Below are 14,656 nucleotides of genomic sequence, written 5' to 3'. Positions count from 1 at the left end.
ATATCAAAATACCTAGGTACGTAGTTAAGATTGTTGGTTTGTTAAATATTAATAAAACCACACAATATTCTACCTAATTGGCTGTGACTTTGACACTAAACTTGCTTAAACATTTGGCATTAGGTATACTATTTTTATAGTTCCAGTTGCTCTGTTACTATTATCAATATGGATTTTTCTAATGAGGAACTGATTAATATTGGTTTTGTGCTAGGAAAGTATAACAGCAGAGAAGAACAACAAGGATTCAGAAAAGACAGGTCGACGCAATATCTGTTATGAAACAACTGAAAGAGCAGTCGATAGAACATAGCAAATCCGCATATGTTTGCTTCATAGACCATTTGACAGAGTTAGACTTAGCGATATATTACAGAAAATGAAGCAAAAAAGGATATCGGTAAACATTGTGGAAGTCATAAAACAAATGAACAATAACAACACGACAAAAAATTAAATCGGGGCTCATCTATACAGGGCCCCCGTAACCGGGCGTGCAACGCGTGCGGCGCACGCGGGCGTAACCCCAAAGGAGCGCCAAACCGAAGGTTTGATAAATAACAAATATATATTTATTTTAAACGAGATAATCATTTTTTATATACAATTTTAATTATTTCATGAACAGCTAGAGAAATCTCAAAAATCAAATATTGTGTTATTCCTGAAAAAATAATTATTTCCGTCCTGAAATGTTGAACTTACTCTGTCAAAAATATAAATATTACATTTTGTTATTCCTTCCTAATTTTTTTCTTTAAAGTAGATTGAATTACGCTTGGCATACCATCCAGTCGATTTTATGTTGTAAACTAAAGCGACACTCAAAATAGTCAAATAAACATCAAATCACACTCCTTGACGAGTAGAAACATAAATTAACACCCATAAACGCAACTTAGCAGTTTTACTCCAACAAAAACACAACTTGCTGGATCAAGCAGTTTTACTCATATAAAGTGAATCTTTTACTCGAATTTATGATAATTACCCTTAAATAAACAAATACTCTATGAATTATGATTATGTATTTGACTTAAGTATCTTTTCCCTTCTCGTCTATGCGTTTATTGGGAACAAACATTATTTACTGTAACTGGTGAACGGGTGGTTCCTGCAGTGAAAGGTTTAAAATTTTTATTTTATATTGGCGTTAACAATTATTACCTACGACTAGGAATTATTGTAATATCCGTTGAGTTTATTCTGCCCTAATTTTAAACTTTTGTTTTCGTTTAAAAAAATATTGAAAAATCTTTTTTATTTGTTGTTATTTTAAGTGGTGTGGAAATTAAATTAATTTTGAAAATGGTAAGTATCATAATCATTGCATAGAATAATAATAATTTATTTTAAATAGTTATAATCGGGTTTCCTCTAATAAAATCCACAATTTAAAATTTATTTTGAAAAAAAAAATAAAATAATTAAGACATTGTGTATGGGAAACTTTTTTATTATTAATTTTACGGAAAAATTTATTCTTCATAAAATGCTTTGTATATAGTCTAAAAACTAAAATGGAACCAAATATAAAATTGTGTCAATTTTATGAGTACCTATCAAAAATATGAATTTCGATCAAGAGTATCAAGTTTCACAATATCGAAAATTATTATTATGAAAAGTTGTTTGGAATTAATTAAAAACTATGTTTTAATATGCAATTACATCCTTTTAATTGAATTTTTTTCTCAAATTAGAGATACCCAACGCCTTTTTCATTTAGTACGAATAATGCGATAACTCTTTTATTGTTATTGATTAATTAATTAATAATAATATTATTTCTAATAAATGAAAAGGGCTTTGTTGAAAAGTACAATTAATGTACGATAAAAAGTTCTTTCTAAAAAACTTTGCCTGGTCTAAAATTTAAGATACAACCATCAAATCCCATCAAATTTTTTCAATTTTATATGAGATATATGTAAAAAATATGAGTTTCGATCCAAAGTAAAGTACCTTTCTAGATCACAATATTTGAGGCCTTTAGAACACAAAGGGTATAAGTGACAAGTTTTGAGAAAACAATGTTCAAGGTTCTAGACAAATTTAAAAAATCTAGCTATAGTCGGTTCGCTAAACTCAGACACAACTGGCTAGTGATTTTAGTAGGTAATTTTTTTGTTTACTGCCATGGCAAAATTACTAACTATTTAGTAATTATTAACTATTTAGTAATTATTTTGCCAATTTTACCAAATTGGCAAAATTACTTACTAAAATCACTAGTCAGTTGTGTCTGAGTTTAGCGAACCGACTATAGGAACTACTTAGCATGTTTTCAATGACATGTCATTTTTGATTGTTAGTTTATGTAGAAAGTTTGAAACCACTATGTTTTATAAGTGTTTGGGAGTCCATTTTTGTATTTACAATCTGATTTTCTAAAATTGTCAATTATACCCCTTGTGTTCTAAGGGCCTCATTTCAATTAGAAGGATGTAATTGCATATAGAAACATAGTTTTTAATGCTGAACAACTTTTCATAATAACTTTTCAATATAGTGAAAACTAAACGTACTTTGCTCTTGACCGAAATTCATATTTTTTGACGTACCTCGTATAAGATTCATAAAATTTGATATTTGATGGTTGCATTCTGAGTTCTAGATAATGCAGATTTTTTTATGAAGAATAACTTTTTCTCGTAAAAGTAATAATAAAACAGTTTCCCATATGGTTCCTAGTTATGTAGACCCTGTATAAAATTTGTTTGAAAACTTTGAAATGACAAAATATTCTTATTTATTTACTTAAATGTATATTTTTAATTTAATATGCAGGGTGCTTCATTAATGTTGCAAAAAAATATAAGGGGAAAGGCGCAAAATGTCGCCTGTCAAAATTTTCAATGTGTTTTAAATGTAGGTACATATTCATTTTTTTCGAATCCTGAGAAATAGTCCTGTCGCCAGGGGGGGTACAACGGCCTCGTTAATTCAGATGGACTTACCCAAGTTTTTTTTATGTATTTTGACCCGTAGAACACGAATTTTTTGGGTAACAGTTGATCCGGATGTCGATAAGATTGTTATAGACCAAGAACTTGAGGAATCAAATAACAGCGATTTTTGGCAAAACAAAACAATATTTTGTATTTTTTGGGTCATTTTAAGCAAAAAATATTTCTACAAGTTTTTTAGTAGGATGCACAGTTTTCGAGATAAACGCGGTTGAACTTTCAAAAAATCGAAAAACTGCAATTTTTAAACCCGAATAACTTTTGATTAAAAAATAAAATAGCAATTCTGCTTAGCGCCTTTGAAAGTTCAAGTCAAATTATGTCGGTTTTGATTATTTGCATTGCTAAAAATTTATTGTGTTATTGTTAAACAAAGCTACAAACAACTAGTGCGTGAGTGATGTTTCTATGATTTCTCATTTAAAATCGAACGAGTAGGTAGAATAGGTACTAGTGCAATCAAGACTATTTCTACGTTACATGCGGTAAAACGCATGTAAAAGCACGGGAAACCCTACGTGTTTATAGCTTTGTTAAACAATAAAAAAATAAATTTTTACCAATGCAAATAATCAAAACCGATATAATTTGACTTAAACTTTCAAATGCGGTAAGCAGACTTGCTATTTTATTTTTTAATCAAAAGTTATTCGGGTTCAGAAATTGCAATTTTTCGATTTTTTTAAAGTTCAACCGCGTTTATCTCGAAAACTGTGCATCCTACGAAAAAACTTGTAGAAATATTTTTTACTTAAAATGGCCCAAAAAATACAAAATATTGTTTTGTTTTGCCAAAAATCGCTGTTATTTGATTCCTCAAGTTCTTGGTCTATAACAATCTTATCGACATCCGGATCAACTGTTACCCAAAAAATTCGTGTTCTACGGGTCAAAATACATAAAAAAAACTTGAGTAAGTCCATCTGAATTAACGAGGCCGTTGTACCCCCCCTGGCGACAGGACTAAAAACTAACAGTATTTTTAAAAAATTTAAACGCAGAATCAAAGATAACGGTATTGCCGAGGGCTGACAGTCCCTTAAAATAAATAAAAAGTTTCTTTTGTATTAAATATTTGCAATTATTAAAAATCACACTAAATTTTCTCTTTTATTTTCATCCCTGTAACTTATTAAAATAAACATTATAGAAGTTTTCAGGGACTTTCGGCCTCAGCAATAATGTAGTCTTTCATTCTGCGTTTAAATTTTTCAAAAATATTTATTAGTTTTATATAGTAGATGTAAAGGGCGCTAAAATATGTCCCGCACGCGGGCGCCAATCAGCCTTGCGGGGGCTCTGCATCTATACATTAATGGAACGCAGATAGACAGCGTAAAACGATATCACTATCTGGCAACTATTAAGACCGCTTTACAGCTTGCAAGAAAACTTGCTGCAATTTCTTGCATGCAAGACTTTCATGCAAGTCTATTGCATGGTCTTTTATAGCTTGCAACCCGGCTTGCATGCAATTTGAAAGTTTTACCCTTAACCTAACTTATAAACTTTTGTTTTTTTTTAATTACTTTATTGCTGTTTATTTAACTTGGTAAATTTCGAAATGCCAAGACTATCAGAAATAACCAAATATAAAAGGAAAAAGGCGATAGCAGCAACTTTAAGTATTATTATTGCTGCAGCCAGCCTTTTAGTCACTAATTTAGAACGCCGAGATCGCGCGGAGATGGTGAGTAAGATCTTAGTTGAACAAGAAGAGGGGTAATAATGTATCTCCAACAGAAGAATTTATCCAAGTAGATGATGAAAATGACTAATTTTCTAGGAATGAATGTACATTTTAATAAACTCTTGGGAAAAATTGAACAATTACAAAGAAATCTATATTTCGAAATACTATTTCTGCGAAACACAAATTAATTATTATCCTAAGGTACTTAGCTAGAGGAGAGAGGGCTTCCGTAGCTTAATATACAATTTACAATAATTATGGAATCTCAGAAAGTGCCATTTCATTATTCATTCATTTCCATCGTTGATATATTTCACAAACAGAAAACAGCTGATCGGCATGTCGGCATGTATTCGTGAATTCGTGTCGTCAATGACATTTGATATTGTGGAAAAATCAAATTCCCCTAGACTTGCATAAAAACTTGCAGAAAAAATGGCACCAAACCGATTATCGCGCAATTGCAAGAAGTTGCATGCAATAATCAACTGACGACATACTGCGCATGCCTTTAGGCAACTTTCTTGCGTCTTGCAGGTAGAATTGCAAGCTGTAAAGCGCCCTTTATAAATGAGCAGTGGAGCAATGTACAGGAAATAAAGTGCCGCATAGGAAAGGCAAGAACGGTTTTTAAAAAAAGGAGTGTGCCATCTTCAAAAGCCACAACATACCTATCCCTAGATACAAAAATGAGATATTTGAGATGTTATGTTTCCTCTATATTATTGTACGGAGCGGAGGCATGGACTTTTACAGACACCACTATTAAAATACTGGAAGCGTTTGAGATGTGGCTTTATAGAAGAATGCTGAGAATATCCTGGACAGCAAGGATCACGAACAAGAAAGTTATAGAACGAATAAAGAAGGAATCGGATATTGTGTTTACCATCAAACGCATAAAACTGCACTATCTGGGACACGTTATGAGAAATCAGCACCGTTACTCTCTGCTGCAGTCCGTATTGCAAGGTAAAGTCAAAGGTAAGCGGGAACCCGGTAGAAGGAGAATATCAAGGCTGCGGAATTTGAGAACATGGTTTAAGAAAATTTCAACGAAGAATTTGACAGACAGCCTGTGGAGTTAGCGGAGACAGTAACAGCAATGGTTACCAGAATAACAAACGAGGAAGTGGCTCAAGCGTTTCAAAAAAAAAGAAAGGAAAAGCTGTCGGACCAGATGATATTCCTGGGGAAGTATGGACAGCATTGGGAGATACAGGAATAAGTTGGCTAGCAGGTCTATTTAATAGAATTATGGAAGTTGGACAAATGCCAGACGAATACAGAAGCAGTATATTAGTACCTGTCTACACAAACAACGGAGCATACAACAACTAACAAACTACAGGGCTATAAAACTACTTAGCCACACCATGAAAATATGGGAGAGAGTAATTGATAGACGGATACGTGAAGAAACCGAAATATCCGATAATCAATTTGGCTTTATGCAGGGCAGATCAACAATAGATGTAATTTTCATTGTAAGGCAACTGACGGAAAAATACAGGAATAAAGAGACCAACGCTCATATGGTATTCATTGATTTCGAGAAAGCATATGATAGAGTTCCTTGAGAGATTCTGTGGTGGGCACTCAATAAGAAAGGAGTCCCTGGCGAATATGTAAAGATTGTGAGAGATATGTATGAGGGAGTAACGACTAGTGTTAGGACAGATGTGGGAGAGACTGATAAATTTCTGGTGAAAGTAGGATTGCACCAAGGCTCGGTGCTTAGTCCTTATTTATTCTCTTTAGTTTTGGACCAGATAACAGCGAAACTACAGGGTAGCATTCCATGGTGCCTAATGTATGCTGATGATGTAGTGTTAGTAGGAAATAGTGAAAGAGACTTAGAATAAAAACTGGAACAGTGGAGACAAGCTCTGGAGGAAAAAGGTTTAAAACTTAGTAGGACAAAAACAGAGTATTTGGAATGTTCATTTAAAGATGGAGTTACTACAAATAAAATGGTATCTTTGGATGGTGAAATGATTGTGAAAAGCAATAGTTTTAAGTACCTAGGATCGGTATTACAGAGTAATGGAGCAATAGATGGAGATGCATGCAGTAGAATTAGGGCTGGATGGATGAAGTGGAAAGATGCGAGTGGTGTGTTGTGTGACAGAAAAATTCCAATGAAGCTGAAGGGAAAATTTTATAAAACAGACCGACTATGATGTACGGAACTGAATGTTGGGCAGTGAAAAAGAAAGAGGAACAACGAATGCATGAGGCGGAAATGAGAATGCTTAGATGGATGAGTGGAGTGACAAAGAAGGATAAAATTAGAAATAAGTATATTAGAGGAAGTCTAGGTGTGGCACTAATTGATGCCAAAATGAGAGAGCATAGGTTAAGATGGTTTGGTCATGTTCAACGTCGAGACGTTAATCACCCAATACGAAGAATAGCTGAAGTGCAGATTCCTGGAAGGAATAGGAGAGGAAGACCAAAGAAGACCTGGGGGGAGACGATAAGGCAGGACATATTGGTAAAGAGGATTAACATTGATATGGCCCAAGATAGAATTGTGTGGAGAAATGCAATTAGGGAAGCCGACCCCGCATAGGGATAAGGCAAAGAGAATGATGATGATTTAAGAAAACTTTAACGGAACTGATAGGAACCAGAAGAAAACTAAGAGAAAACACTGAGAACACCAAAATTAATAGCAAGAGTTTGATAAGCAGAATTGACCGGTATTCTAGGTGTTAGGTGCTATTCTAGGTGCTACGAAAATACATAGATATTATATTAATAGGGAGAAAGAATATAAAATCAAAAGTATCAATGAATTACTTTTGAGTGTTTATATATAAAATGAATTTCTGGTGAATTTATTTATCTCTTCATTTAAATAAATTATTTAAAATGGTTACTTACGTGGTTCAATAATTAACGAAACTATGCTAATAGCTGTAAAAAGTTGTTTGGCTACCGCTAAAATCCCTTGATTGTGTTTTAATTTGAGTCAAAAGAATCCAAACAAGTATGGTAAATACACGAAACTAAGCCAATGACTATTCCATAGGTATGGAGAACTTACCGACTAGAAGGTAATATTGATAAAAAAAGATAACGACGAGTATACCTAATGAGGTAAAAATCAATTCCACCTAGTTACGAGTATGAGAAAGTTTCAGCAAATTATAATATTTTGTGGTATGTAAAAGTGTATATGTTAGCGAAAGTTGTAGGCCAATATAAAAATATAATTAATATCGTTAAATGATATAAACATCGTTATAAACACAGGAATCCGTTTCATATTTAATTTAATAATGGACAAAAGAATAAAAAACCTTTCCAGAACAGCTGAATTTAAGATGGGTAACACATTCTTTAGAGTCGTTTGCTACGCTGATGATACTGACCTTATTGTGATTCTGAAGACAATCTCCAAAGGCTGCTGCATGCATTTAATACTAAAGCTAAAAAACTAAATGCGCTCATCAACACCGAGAAGACTAAGTGCCTAGTAGTTTCCAAAGAAGCGATAAGATGCAAATTGGTAATTGACTCCAAAACTGTGGAACTGGTGAATCACTTCAAATATCTTGGTGTGGAAATAATAAGCTATGGAAATCTCTCAAAAGAGGTTAGAAAACAAACAATGAAAGCAGCTAGAATCTCGGGATGCCTGAAATAAATCGTATGGAAGAACAAATATCTAAATACTGAAGGCAAAATCAAAATATATAAAACAACAATAAGACCTATTAAAACATATCCGGCAGAAACAAGACCAGACACAAATAGAACGTTACAAATGACGAGAACAGTTGAAAGGAGAACACTAAGAAGTATACAAGGCAAAATTATACGTGTAAGAATAAGAAGTGAAGACATCAGACAAAACTGTGGAATACAGGACATAGGAAGGTGAGTCAGACAGAGCGGCGTTATCTAACTGCCCCACGAACTACCTGGGCCCATTAATCCCAAGTACCTGCTGCCCCATCGCCGAGAAACTTGGAAATTAAGTTTAATGACCGGAAATTCCAAATTTGATTATGGTTGAAAGTAAGAATATAAATATTTTCAGTTATTCACTTCAGTTGCAAGTATGTATTACGGAGTATTACGGTATAGTGTCCGGTTTTGTCCGTTAGTGTTAGTAAATTGCGAATCCAACGACTATGTTTAGTCAAAGGGGAGAACTTTTATTAATAATTAATGAACATAAATATTCAAAGACCCATGTCTCCAAAGATGGAAAAGTTAGATGGCGATGCATAAAAAAAGGCTGTCAACAAAAGTGTACACAAAGGAAGGTGATGAAAATTACGTTATTCTTGAAAAAGCATCGGTGGAGCATAATCATGCTCCAGAGATCCACGTTGACCGGCAAATTTTTAGTAATTTTACAAAGAGGAAAGCTGTAGAAGATATATGTGAAAGATCTTTAAAGATTGTCCACAAGGAATTGAGGAAGGAAAATTTCAGCAATTTACCGCTGACGACGAAAGGCATTTCTTGCGTTCGAAGAAATATCTATGCTGCAAAACGAAAATTCACACCATCATTGCCCAAGTCACAGGAAGAAGTTTTAAAAGTGTTAGTGAACTTAAATTAAAAAACATGTACAGGTGAAAACTTTTTATTATCTACGAAAAATAATTCCACAATTTTTAGTTGTTTCACAAATCTTTACTTTTTGTGTAATGTAGATTCTTTGTATGTAGATGGAACTTTTTAATACTGTTCTAAATATTTTTGTCAGATGTTTACTAGACATGGCTACAAAAATGGTTTTTATGTTCCTGTAGTATTTTGTTTGTTACCAAATAAATCACAGCAATCGGACAAAAGTACTTTTGATACATTAGTAACAATATGTACAGATTTGAATTTAAATTTCAAACCGAAGCGAATAATTTCTGATTTTGAAATAACAATTCAAAATGCAGCCAAGTTAGTGTGGCCCGACATTATTATTTTTTGTTGCAAATTTCATTTAACACAAAATTGGTACCGAAAAATTCAAAATTTAGGTTTGTCCTCGGAATATAAAAATCAAACTGTTATTGGAAAATATTTAAAATTATTTTTCGGCATTCCTTATTTAGATCCAAATTATGTTGGTGACTTTTTTTCTGATGAACTTTTTAATATTATGCCAGAAGATGACAGAGTTTTGCAATTTTGTGATTACCTAGTTGATAATTATTTAACGGAAGATTCAACATTTCCACCTTACATGTGGGCTTCAAATTTATCATCTCTTATATTTACTACAAACGCATGTGAATCATTTCACTTGAAATTTAACGAATGTTTTTATAAATTACATCCTGACATATTTAAATTTACAGACATTTGTTAAATTTTCAAACAGAAGTATATGTGAAAATTAGAACTGCACATATATTCGAAAAAAAAACTTCATAAAACGACAAAAAGAAAAGTTGATTTTATTGAAAATAGGCTAAATGAATAAACATTACTAAATTAGACTTCACTTAAGTATTAATTAGTACTTAAGTCAGTTTGCAATAATTATTATGCAGCTAACTTTTAAAACCTAAAATCTTACTTATTTTAATCACTAATCAGACATTAGAATTAAGCATTGTTATTGTTTAACTGTAGTTTTTTTTATTGTATATAAGTTAATGTAGATTTATAAATAAACTTTACCTAAATATTACCTAAGTACCTAGGTAGCGTGGGGCTGTTCGTAGTCGCTTTTAATCCTACTAAAAAACTGAACCCATTAAAATCTAGGTAGAGTGGGGGATTTCGTAGTCGCCCAGACAGAGACGACTATATTGGAACAAAAACAAAAGAGAATGGAGGAGATCAGACTCGTTAAAAGTGCAAAAACAAGAAATCCAGTAGGTAAAAGACCACAGGGTAGACCACCAAAACGATGGCGAGATTGCTGGACCTCAACGTCCTGGAAAGACTTGATAGCAATGAACAAGCAGTAGCCTACTAGCATGATCGGTTATGCTAGAAAGAAGAAGAAGGAGAAATTATTTGATAGTGGGATTCTATTGTGAACACAGTAACTGAAAACCAAAAATGGAGCAGAAACAACGAGGGTGATTATAAAAAGAAAAAAATGATAAGGAAAACGAAGTAAACTGTGATATTAATCAAGTAAGATTCTTCTTATTTGCATATCCGTCTTCTTCTTCATGTACAATATCCTTTCAGAACGTTAGTTACCATCATAGCTATCTTAATTTTATTCACTGCCGCCCTAAATAGCATGCTTGTATCAACACCATACCAATCCCGCAAGTTCTTCAACCATGAGGTTCTTCTTAGTCCTGGACTGCGTTTGCCTGCTATTTATCCTTGCATGATATTTTGTAGCAACCTATATTTGACATTTCTCATTACATGTTCGATATACTCCAGAATTTTCTTATAAAACGGAATATCTTAGAATAAAGTACGAAGAAAGAGACTCACAACTCTCGATTAGAGTTATAAAAAATGCGAAGAATTTAAATACCTAGGGATAGTCATAGCGAAGAAAGGAACATCGAAACGGGACATTTAGTAAAAAAAGAACAGTGCCAAAATGAGGAAACACTCAGTTGTTCAACACACATCATCAATACAACAGCCAAGAAATACAATATGATATAATATCAGCAGAAAAAACCAAATGTATGACAACACCTAAATACCCACTATGATGTAAAATCGAAATTGATGGGAAAATAATAAAACAGGAAACAAGGTTTAGATATCTGGGAATAGCTATAACTAGTTACGGAGATGTTGAAGAAAACGCTTAAACAAAGCTTAAAAGCAAGTAAAGCGGCGGGATCTCTAATGACACAATCTGGAAGAACAAACACCTAAGACAAGACACAAAAGCAAGAATCTATAAAGCAGTAATTCGACTATAAAAATACTTCGACGAATATCAGGGAAAAGTCTGTTGGATAGGGAGAGAAGCGAAAACATAAGAAGAGCGTGCAATGTAGAAGACATACATGGATGGGTGAAAAAACGGAAACACGAGTGAAAGGAACACATTAGTAGAATGGCAGAGGATAGGATAGTACGAATAGCACGAGATAAGTCACCAAATTGACGAAGAAGTATTGACAGACCAAGAAAAAGATAGTGCGATAATTTAAACAATGTAGGAGGTTAATGTTGAAGAAAAAACAGGCTTTAAATCCTACATACAAAGAAGAAGAAGAAAATTCAAAGGTAAAAGAATTCAATTACACAAGTTTACAGAAAACTAAAATATAAATAAATAATGAATGGGTTGCATGTGTGAGTCCATACTATTGTAGTAAAGAAAAAAGAGACGTTCTCACAAACAATTTATTTTACAACTGACGACCGGTTTCGCTGTCTACAATATTCACAGCATCTTCAGGTCACGGTAAAAGTAAAATTAAATGCTACAAATAACAAAAAACCAGAGTTAGTTAAGTGGTCTGGTTGAAATCAAAGGGTAAAGATCAAGCCAATATTAAAGTATATATATTCATGCATACATATTTACGTACATTTTAGCATTTATAGGTATGCATGAATATATATACTTTAATATTGGCTTGATCTTTACCCTTTGATTTCAACCAGACCACTTAACTAACTCTGGTTTTTTGTTATTTGTAGCATTTACTTTTACTTTTACCGTGACCTGAAGATGCTGTGAATATTGTAGACAGCGAAACCGGTCGTCAGTTGTAAAATAAATTGTTTGTGAGAACGTCTCTTTTTTCTTTACTACAATAAAATATAAATATTTGTAAGCATAACTTACCCAGAGAGATGCACTGTTTCTTATAAATAATAAAAATATGTTTGTTTATTAACTCAATACAGATTGTTTATTAACTCAAACTACAAACTCAACTACAAGTGTTGTAAAAATCTATATAATCATTTGGGTCTAAACACAAAACATGTAGGTAAATCCAACATCCAACCTAATTATAAACAATATCTAATCAATTGTTTCCGTTGACAATTTTATTTCGAATACATTATCAACTATTCAAATTATTATTTGGTTTAGTTCTATTACCGAAATTTTTGTGTTCTTAACTGTTATAGTAAAAATACACGAAGCTGTTTCAATGTAGCATGAAAACAATATAAAGTGAGTACTTAAAAGGAGGAATAAATTATTTTTTCGTAAATAGGCCATTCTGAAAATAAATCCTGAAACAGGTCAATTTTTATTTTTAAATGTTTAAATAATTGTGTTAATGTTTATATTATTAAATAGAGAATTGAACAACCTTTCAAATGAGCTATCACACGATCCCTATTCCTGTTTTAAAAAATCATTGATTACGTCATCGCGCCCATATGGATGACGTCACTAGTATAATATATATTATGCCAAAAAATTTATTTCCAAAATCACCCATTTACGAAAAATAAATTGATTCCAACGTTTACGTGCTCACTGTATAAAAAAATGGTAGGACCTAAAAGCAAATTTTCTATTTTGTTTAAACAGATGTCGCTAATGCGTCCAGCAGCAAATAATTATTGTTTATTATTTTGGTTAATAGACAGCCAGATTTAGTTCGCTTCAAGGTACACCACAGGCAGTCCTGATGACTCTAAAAAGAAGAAACATATGTCAACTGATGGCAGTGGCCCCTGAATCGAATTAAATGTAAAGTTGTCTTTACTTTTTGCATTTTACTCATATTTGAATACCAGTGGCGTAACAAACTCCGTCGGGACCCCCTGCAGAATTGGATACCGGAGCCCCTTTAAAAAATTACTAAAAGCGACATGTGTTACAAATACCTATATACAGCCCAGTAAATTAACGTAAAATATAGCAATACCGTGTAATTTTTCAGTGTCACCACCGAAGTGGTCAACTCAAGACTTTTAGAGTTATTTATTAGTAAAAATGTTTATTGTTCAACAAACAAAACACGTTTTTAGGCGATTTTTCGCAAGTAGTTCAAAGAGTAAGTATTTGATCTAAAAGAATATTGTTAGCAAAAATGTAGCTTATGAAAAAATGAAACAGAAATTTATCGACCCAGTAAAAGAAAAGTTGTAGCTAATGAAAAGTTTTTCTTATACGTCAAATTCCAAATTTAATATTTTAACGTGAAATAACCAAAAAATGAAATACTTTTCGTGGAAAACTCATTAAAACTTTTTTAAAGTGTTTAAAAAAAACTTTATTTTTTTTTACAAAAGTTTCTAGCATCAAACATAAGCAAGTTACCCTCAAAATACTGTTAATCCCATTTTTTGGTAAAAGAATTGTGAAAATCTCACCCTATTTAGCACCCCAAATGAAACTAATCATAATCATTATCGCTTTACAAATTACTTAACTTTTTTATATGACCTGTAAGTTTCACAGGTTCAAAGTGGTTATTTTTGAAAGGGTTCTAGTTGAAAGGGCTTGAACGAGTCACTAATCACGAGTATATGCACATTTTAAACAGCCATATCTTAACCAATTTTTGTCCTAAAGAATAAAGCAAACATTTTTATAAAAGGAAAATCCACATTTCTTTATTCTTTGAGATTTTTCGTACCACTAATACTTTTTAAGTCATTTGGAAAAAAAGCATTTTTCCAAAATAAAAAAACTTTTTTTAATATAAAATTTTTTCAAAAATAAGAACTTTGAAACGGCCAAACTTACAGTTCATATAAACAATAAATATTTAAAGTAAATGGTAAAGCGCTAACGATAAATTTTATTTAGGGTGCGAAATAGGGTATAGTTTTGGTGCTAGAAACTTTTATAAAAAATAATAATAAAGCCTTTTGTAACATTTAAAAAAGTTTTAATGAGTTTTTCGCGAAAAGTGTTTTTTTGGTTATTTCAGGTTGAAATATTCGATTTGGAATTGGAAGATTAAGAATCATTTTTCATGAGCTTCAACTGTGCTTTTACGGTGTCGATAGACTTTATAAATAAGCACACAATTTTTTGTATCTTATATGCTACATTTTTGCTACAAATATTTTTCGATATCTAATATTTAATTCGATAAAATACTTATTTTTGAGT

At 32.3% G+C, this 14,656-nt stretch overlaps 1 protein-coding gene across 4 annotated transcripts in view; it reads right to left on the bottom strand.

The window, feature by feature from the left end:
• Positions 1-12,556, bottom strand: part of LOC114331808 (guanine nucleotide-binding protein subunit gamma-e) — a 53,002-nt gene extending 40,446 nt beyond the window's left edge. Inside the window, exon 1 of one of the 4 annotated variants that reach the window (XM_050659752.1) lies at positions 12,416-12,556. The gene's annotated coding sequence lies outside the window, so the exon portion shown is untranslated. Of the gene's footprint in view, positions 1-7,551; positions 7,733-12,415 lie in introns of those variants that run through there. The other 3 variants (XM_050659753.1, XM_050659750.1, XM_050659751.1) reach the window with 3 other exon arrangements.
• Between the last annotated feature and the right edge of the window lie 2,100 nt (positions 12,557-14,656).

This window comes from Diabrotica virgifera, chromosome 8, assembly GCF_917563875.1.
Source record: "Diabrotica virgifera virgifera chromosome 8, PGI_DIABVI_V3a".
NCBI classification, from domain to species: Eukaryota; Metazoa; Arthropoda; class Insecta; order Coleoptera; family Chrysomelidae; genus Diabrotica; species Diabrotica virgifera.
The sequence above is the reverse complement of the archived record's forward strand: the minus strand, read 5'-3'. Positions and strand labels throughout refer to the sequence as shown.